Source organism: Antrostomus carolinensis, unplaced genomic scaffold (genome assembly GCF_000700745.2).
Source record: "Antrostomus carolinensis isolate BGI_N321 unplaced genomic scaffold, ASM70074v2 scaffold222, whole genome shotgun sequence".
Lineage (NCBI taxonomy): Eukaryota > Metazoa > Chordata > Aves > Caprimulgiformes > Caprimulgidae > Antrostomus > Antrostomus carolinensis.
In genome coordinates, this window is record NW_010298671.1 from 5,077 (window position 1) to 13,699 (window position 8,623).

The following is an 8,623-nucleotide window of genomic DNA, read 5'->3' on the forward strand; positions in this document are numbered from 1 at the left end:
CCTAAGTTTTCAATGAAAAATATTATGAAAAGAAAATGTTAGTGACTATGATCTAAAACTATTAATTCAAACAAAACTAAAGTAAGTTTTAAACTGATGTTCGCACAGGGTTTCTTGCAAATACTGTTTTGCCAGTGTCTAATGAAGACTTCACTGAATGGCAAAATATCCCCAAAAGAGAACTGAAAATTACTTTCAACTTCTTATTTAATGAATGCATATGCTGCTAAGGCAACCTACAGAGCCCCAGGATTAGTTCATCCTCACTGTCAAGTGAGGGCAACAGGTCAGCAGTGATGGAGCAATGTGCAGAATACCTATGCTAAAGAAACCATCTCGCTGTCCTTAGATGTTTAAAACTCTTTTGTTAATGTGTCCCTGTGTGTTGTAAAGCTACTGCGTTTCCAAGCAGCATTTTGAGCATCCCAAAGGAAGCACAAATTTGATTTAGGAAAAGGCAACCACATTCCATGTACATCCTCAAAGTCAAAGTGATTTGCTGTTTTCCTTAACTTTACCTGTCAATGACAGATGTCCCCATGCTACTACAGCAACAATAACATTAGTCCAAATAAAGCAAAGTGTTTGATGGGCCTTGCTGTAACTTAGTGATTTATCATATATTACATGGGAGCTTAAAGGTGAACCCTGTTGTGAATCTCCATGATTTAGTGTATAATACAGAGAAGCTTAGCATGTAATTCCACTGTAAATTTATATTGATTTTCTGTACAGTATACAGAACCTTATGGTGTAGCTTCATTGGGAGACTCTTCTTACTCACTTCCAGTATCATGCAGCTGTAACTGTGACTGTAACTTTGGGATCAAACACTCTGATTTATTAGGAGGCACAGAAGACTTCACTGTGCAGTTCTGTTGTGACCCTCTCATGATGTGTTCCCTGAGTCCTGTTGGAGGCCCAGGCATAGACAGCATACTATATGTTCCTCATATCCCCCAGCTTTCAAAACCCTCAGACTTTTCCACCAAAATCCTAGTATTACTAATGCTACACTTCATTATTTCCCCTCCAAAATTTCCAAGACTTTTAGCTATCACGCAGTCTTTCACCTAGGGCTGTCTTGGGCCAGGGTACAAGTATTCAAATAACTGCTTGTGGGGGTTAACTGTGGCCAGCAACTTAGCACTCACCCAGTTGTTTACTCACCCACCCCCCCCATCATGGCAGGGGAGACAACTGGAAAAGCAAACACAAGAAAAACTCATGAATCAAGATAAAGACAGTTTAACCTGTGAAGGAAAGCAGGAAAAAAAAAACCCAAAGTATTGTAAAGGCAATCAGTTATCACCTTCCACAAGCAGATCAATGCCCAAACAGTCTCCAAGCAATGGCTTCTTTGGAAAGATTTCTCCCCCGTTTATTACTGAGCACATCATATTGTATGTTATATCACTTTGGCCAATTCAGTTCAGCTGTCCCAGCTTCTTGCCCACCCTGGCCTATTCACTGCTGGGTCAGAGTAAGAAACAGAGAAAACGTTGGTGCTATATAAGAACGGCTCAGCAGTAGCTAAAACACTGCTGTTTTACCAGCACTGTTTTAGTCACAAAACCAAAACACAGCACCATATGAAGAAAATTGACTCCATCCCAGCCAGACCCACTACACTGTTGAACAATGTATAAGAAATCAGGCTTCAGTAAGGTTCCTTAGCCTCAATTTTAAAGCTACTGCAACAGAACTTAAACAATGCAGCATAGAAAATAATATACTATTTTAGCTGCCTTGTGGAGATGTCTACCTCTTGCTACTGAATAGCCAGGAGTCCTATGGGAGCTATGCTCCTAAGTGAGGTGTACCCGTTAAGTGCTTAAAATTTGGTGGGGTGAGTCTGTGCCAAATAGCTTTGAATTCAACTTAATATTCTACAGAAAGACCACATAGAGTGTGTATGGAAGAGACACATAACAATCTCATGTATTAACTGCAATCCTGTAAGTGGTAACAGGTTCCATCTCATTCTGTAGCTTTAGAAGCCAAATGAAAAAAAAGCAGTAAGAAACTAAGGACATGCCACTTACCAGGACAGCCAGTGTGAGATGGTAGAAAGCACTGTTTGGGGACGTTGTTATGATAAGAGCTTAGTGTCAGCAAAGAAATGAAAAAGCACTCTTAAATTATAGATTAAACTGAACAATCATTGTTGCATACCTTCAATCAAAGAAAATTGCTCTGCAGTTGCAAACTCACCCAAGTGGTTTCTCATCTTCAACCAATAATTTTTCATTCAAGAGCTAGTGCCTTGACCTCTGCCTTTCTGGGTTTTCCTCAGGTGACGAATTAGAGCTTGCAGTGAGCACTGTCACCTGCTCAGCATTCTTCACATCTTTCTCCCTCTGCTGAAGCTTAATACATGTGTTTAATGTTTCTCCTCTTTACTTCCTTTACTGCCATATCCTGGGACCACATATGTCTGTTTTCCACAGATGGTGTATAAGTCTTCAAAACAGCAGAGTTTCAGATCAGGTAAATTAACACTTTGCAACAACCTTGAAGGATCAACTTTTGTTTGAAGCATCTGAAGAATTTTGAACATATTTGAGCTCTTTACTTTAAAAAATCATTACGATATTGCAACAAAAAGATTGGATGAAGGGAATTGTTTAGGCTTGAATACTGCAACTTTGTAAAGAGATTTAATTTGTGAAAAATGTGAGATGGGAAAGCAGACTTGCAGAGCAAAGGCATATACATAAATGCAGTCAGAGCTACTTAAAAATCTCTATCACATGTGCTGATTGATATCTAGATTCTGTAGCTAAATCCCAATAATTTACCAAAAAAAATCTGGTTAGAGTTAGATTTTTGTTCAGGAATAGAAGGCTGGTTGGAATAGGTGTGTTTAGGGTGCATTTATGTACTATGTATCTATGATTTTCCTACTGCAGACAGGAAAAAATGTGTTAGAAAGGGAGGGAATCAGTATAGGTAAAACATGAGTTGCTAGAAGCAAGTAGGCTTCCCCAAGCATTTTCATAAGATGGAAATATGAAAGAACTTCCAGTGATGGCGTACATTGAATAACAAATACATTAAATTACTTATATTTTTGGTTGCAATGCTGTTAAAGACTGTATAAAGATGATAAACAGACACTCATACTCACACAAATACAGACATACACATTTTACTAGATTAAGTTTAATGTTATTAAGAATTAAAATAATATTTTCAGTCCTATAGCGCACCCTTTACTGAAAAGGTTATGCAAATTAACAGTTAACTAAGATAACTAAACAAATGACAAAAATGTGCATTAGTATTCACCTGTCATATTACCCTTTTTAAAAATATCATAAGTACATATATAAAATATACATGTATATTTTAATGTGGCATTTTTCAGCACAGCATGAGAACTTGAGATCCTAGAGGAAAGTTGCACAGTACACTGCTGCCCTCTGGCTGAAGTCTGAGAGAAGAAAGATTGAATATTCTCTTGTGTACATTATGTCAGTAGCTTGACATGCTGGAGAAATGTTAGTTAATAAATCAAATTCTGTTTTCATATCACACAAAATACATAGCATTTCAAAATTCAAAATAAGCTACTGTATGAAGGGGTCTGTAGATGTGTTATTTTCTGATACTATATCACAAAATAGATAGACATCGTGTGTAACGAGGGGTGTGAGATACTTTTATTGTTCATTGCACAACATGAAATTTACCTGAGCAGTTATAGCACTTCAATACATTTTCAGTGTGTTTCTAGTGTTTTATTACATGGCATGTCTAACCATAATTGTGAACTAGTCTATATCTGACTACTTTGCCTAGTACATTTCTTCTGGTCTAACTTCTTCCCTACATACGCACATTATTAACAGAATTCTCCTTCATTAAAAAATAATGTGATTTAGCTATTACTTATATCTTCTTAATAGGTATTTTCCTTTCCTATAAACTCAGTTACAAGCACAGTCTATCAGTCTGTTCCACAATCGTATAGCAACATGAGACCCCAGAAAAACAAGAACCACATCAGCCAGTTTTTTATACCTACAAACATGATGCATCTAAGGGTGTACTGTCTTGATATATCATAAATTACACTTGGATGTTCCTTATAAAAACCCTGCAATTTTCCACAGACATCCACCTGGTACCACTTAAAACCACCTCGGTGAAATGAAGATCACCAGTACTGGAAACCCCACAGTTTTCCTAAATGTCAATTATGTTGCTTCATGCTCCTTAATGCTATGAAATTTTCCAGATTGTCTAGTCTAAATCTTCCTTGATATTCCCCTTCCAGATGAATCCTTCCTCTGCTAGTCTGTTCTAACTGCAATGTACAGGAAGAAAAGATTATATTCTGCTACACAGCAACATCTTTTACAGACTTGAAAACTATTGTTAAGCCTTATACCCTACCTCCTCTTTCTAAGCTAAACACAGTCATTCAGTTCTTCCTGGTACATAGGTCCTAGACTTATGACCATTTGCTCTGGTCTCTTCTGGATTTTATCCAGTTATTCTACATCTGTTAAAGTATGGCACCTTATTATCAAATCCTGAGATGAATTTAATTGAGCAAAAGGATCAGTTTCTGGTTCTTGCAAGCTATATCTTTGTTTATATTTCCTAATCTACCTCTTCTTTGAAACTGCTGAGCTGGTGAAATGAACACAATTTGGACTCCTCTCTGAACAAATACATGCCTAGGCAGTTCACATCCTTGTCTCAAAGTAGTATCTTGCACTTACACTTGTTCAAGTACATTTTTTTTCCAGAACATTTCTCAAAATTTTAAAACTATTTTTTATTTTTATCTTGCCCTCTAATGTAAGTGAGGAAAAAAACCCCATTAGCCAGATGATTAGGGAAGACAATGAACACTAGACTCCAGGAACAATCCCTGTTGAATCTTATTCTATACATTCTTCCCATTTGACAGGCAAATCTTTTATAATTATCTATTTATCGTTTTAGATTTTTCTGTAAAATTTATTTCATTTGCTGTTCCACTGAAATTATACACTGAATTCTCTCTGTATTTGTTACTAGTTTCAGATCAACTGTCGTTTTTATTAATAAATGACTTGAAAATTATCACCTACATTTATGATCACTCTCTCATCAAACTTATAGTCTTGTTTGTAATGTGAAGTGGGAGTTTTTCCGCAGAAAGTGTATCCCAGTGTTCTAATGAATAGTAGCTCATAGCACTCATCTAGATTCTATTTTCATTGAAAAGATTTGTTGATGTAATGATGCAAATTCTAAATATGTTATACAACTTATGCAATATGGAATATTCTTCCATAAAAGTTTATATACCCTAGCAGTTAATGATAAAGAGGTTTGTTAACTTTTCTGGTTAAAAAAAAAAAAAAAAAAGAAAAAAAGAAAAAAAAAGAAAAAATATCCTTTCACTATTTGCAGAGAATGTTTATTTAATTATTATTAATGGTATTGATCAAAAAGCTAGCCTAGCCACTGTTTATTTACCTGCATATATTGAATTGCAAACTACCATAAAGCCTTTACCATGCTGGCATTGCAAATGTATGTTAAAAGGCTTAGGAGTTTATAGCAATGCTCCTTGTAACTCTTCTGCATGTTATGGAACTGTGGTGAGTTGACCCTGGCTGGACTCCAGGTGCCCACCAAAGCTGCTCTATCACTCCCCTCCTCAAATGGTCAGGGGGGGGGAAAGTGTAACGAAAGGCTAGTGAGTTGAGATAAAGACAGGGAGCTTACTCAGAAATTAGTGTCATGGGCAAAACAGACATGACTTGGGGAAATTAGTTTAGTTTTATTATCAATCAATAAGAGTAGGATAATGAGAAAATAAAAACCAAATCTTAAAACACCTTCACCCCACCCCTCCCTTCTTCATGTGATCAACTTCACTCCCAATTTCTCTACCTCCTCCCCCACAGCAGTGCAGGGGGTCAAGGAATGGCAGTTGTGGTCAGTTTATTACACGTTGTTTCTCCTCCTCCTTCCTCCTCACGGGGAGGACTCCTCACACTCTTCCCCTGCTCCAGTGTGAGGTTCCTCCCATAGGAGACAGTCCTCCATGAACTTCTCCAATGTAGGTCCTTCCCATAGGCTACAGTACTTCATGAACTGCTCCAATGTCAGTCCCTCATGGGGTCACAAGTCCTGCCAGCAAACCTGCTCCTGTGTGGTCTCCTGTCTCCTTGGGGCCGTAGGTCCTGCCACGAGCCTGCTCCAACATGGGCTTCCCACGGGGTCACAACCTCCTTCAGGCATGCACCTGCTCTGGAGTGAGGTCCTCCACAGGCTGCAGGTAGATATCTTCTCCACCATGGACCTCCATGGACTGAAGGGAGACAGCCTGCCTCACCATGGTCTTCACCACAGGTTGCAGGAGAATCTCTGCTCTGGTACCTGGAGCATCTCCTCCTCCTTTTTCTTCACTGAGCCTAGTGTCTGTAGAGATGTTTCTCTCACATATTCTCACTCCTGTCTCTGGCTGTAGTTGCTGCTGTGGAGCAGTTTTTTCCCCTTCTTAAATATTTATCATAGAGGCACCACCACCATCGTTGATTGGCTCGGCCTTGGCCAGCAGCGGGTCCGTCTTGGAGCCAGCTGGCATTGGCTGTGTCAGACATGGGGGAAGCTTCTGGCAGCTTCTCACAGAAGCCCCCCCTATGCCCCCACACCGCCCCCCAGCTACCAAAACCTGGTCAGACAAATCAAACACAGAAAGCAAGGCCTAACATGGACAAACATGTAGAAAACGTAGACATGATATAGCACAATGTCAAAAGTAATACCACTTTGTCAACAAATTTATGAATATATAGTCTGCTTAAAGCTGAAAAGATTAAAAGATGCTTTATTAAAATCAGAAATTTCTTATATAAAGCTTTGCAACATCTGACTGTAGTATTCTGGAAAATCAGCAATATCTTATGCAAAACTACAGATTTCAAATGTCTTTTTTTTTTTTTTAATTTATAACACTGCACAGTTTCCATTCCCTAACTAGTGATGCTCAAGACATGTATCTTAGACCTGTAGAACAGTGAAAAGTATTTCCAGACAATAACTTCAGGATAAATCATTAGTGATACAGCAATCAATAATAATTTATTTCAGTTGAGCAGTTATCTTTTTCTTGTTGACTTTCTAAAGAATATGCATGAGAATTTGATTGGGGATGCACGTAAATTTAAAAATTCATAACTGCTTATTTTTATATGGATATTTTTTATGTTTTCCCACAGAGCTGGAATTCTTTTATTTTTATTATATAAAACATATTTAGGAAACGGTATTGAACAAAATACTGATCAAAATTTAGGACACACTAGTTTCAAGCTGTGTTTTTGAACCTTTTTTTTTAAAAAAAGGTATTAATTTGCCAAAAACTTGAAATATTTTTATGTAATCATGTAGTCACTGTCTTTTCAGAGCCTATGTCATTCAGGACTACTTAGAAAATACATGCAGATTTATCTTATCTTGCTATAAGATAACGTGTAGAAAATCAGTTCTAGTCGATTGTTTTTTGTTTGTAAATAATGGCTTTCTATAATTGGATTTAATCAAATAGTTGGACATACAAGGCAAAAAGTTTAGGTCTGATGGTTTTCTTTCTTCAATGTTGTGATAAGAAACAATATGGATAATACATATCTATATATAATGAACTTCATGCTCATTAAATTCAGTTGTAAGAGTTAATTATATATTATCTCTTTAAAAGTTACTACATATAGTGACACAAAATTATAAATCCAAGACAAACCACAAAGTGTCTTATAAACCCACAAAAAAAAAATAGTTTGAAAATCAGCATAGTAAGTAGTATGACATCTTACTGATATATATTTTAAAATTAAGATAAAATACATGATTTTTCTGATTCTTTCATTCATTTTACCATCCCTATAATCAGGTCCAGAAGAAGTAAAACAAAGAAAATGAACCTAAATATCTTCTTAGATTTCAGCTTAAAAATATGGTCAGTTTTATGCCAGGGTAGCTTTTCAAGTTCCAAAAGAAATGAAAGAACAATGTAACTCAGTTTTATAAGGTATTTTGTTGAGAAGGTTGTGTTCACTTATGTCTTGTTTAATATGATTTATTTTTAAAGAATAATTTGTAGAAAACATATAAAGATCTGAAATTGGATTTTAGAAACTACAGCGTGGGAATTTGTTTCTATTTCAAGATCAGCTTCTAGATAAACTTTTAAATTAAGATAATTATACCTGCAGAAGCTTGACATGTTCCATAGCCATTTCTGGCACAGCTTTGCTTAGCCAGTGTATTTACTACCATACAAAAATTCTACCACATTAAGATGCGTCATACATGCAATATTGTGCCTTATTACATTCTTACCAGATGAAGAACAAGGAATAGCTATTAACTTGGGTGACTATTGGGACTAAATAATGAGTAGGGTAAGTAAGCTGTCTGAGCAAGGGAAGTATTTTTATGGGTGCTTTCTACCAAAAGCTTGTGAACATGAGAATGTTAAATAACCAGAAAGATAAGACATAAGAAAGTCAGAAAACAGATTTCCAGAGCCTCTGAAGAAGTGTTAGGACAGGAAAACAGAAGCATTTTTTCAGATTGGGAAGATCTGCTTAAATGCAAATCAGCCTGAAGC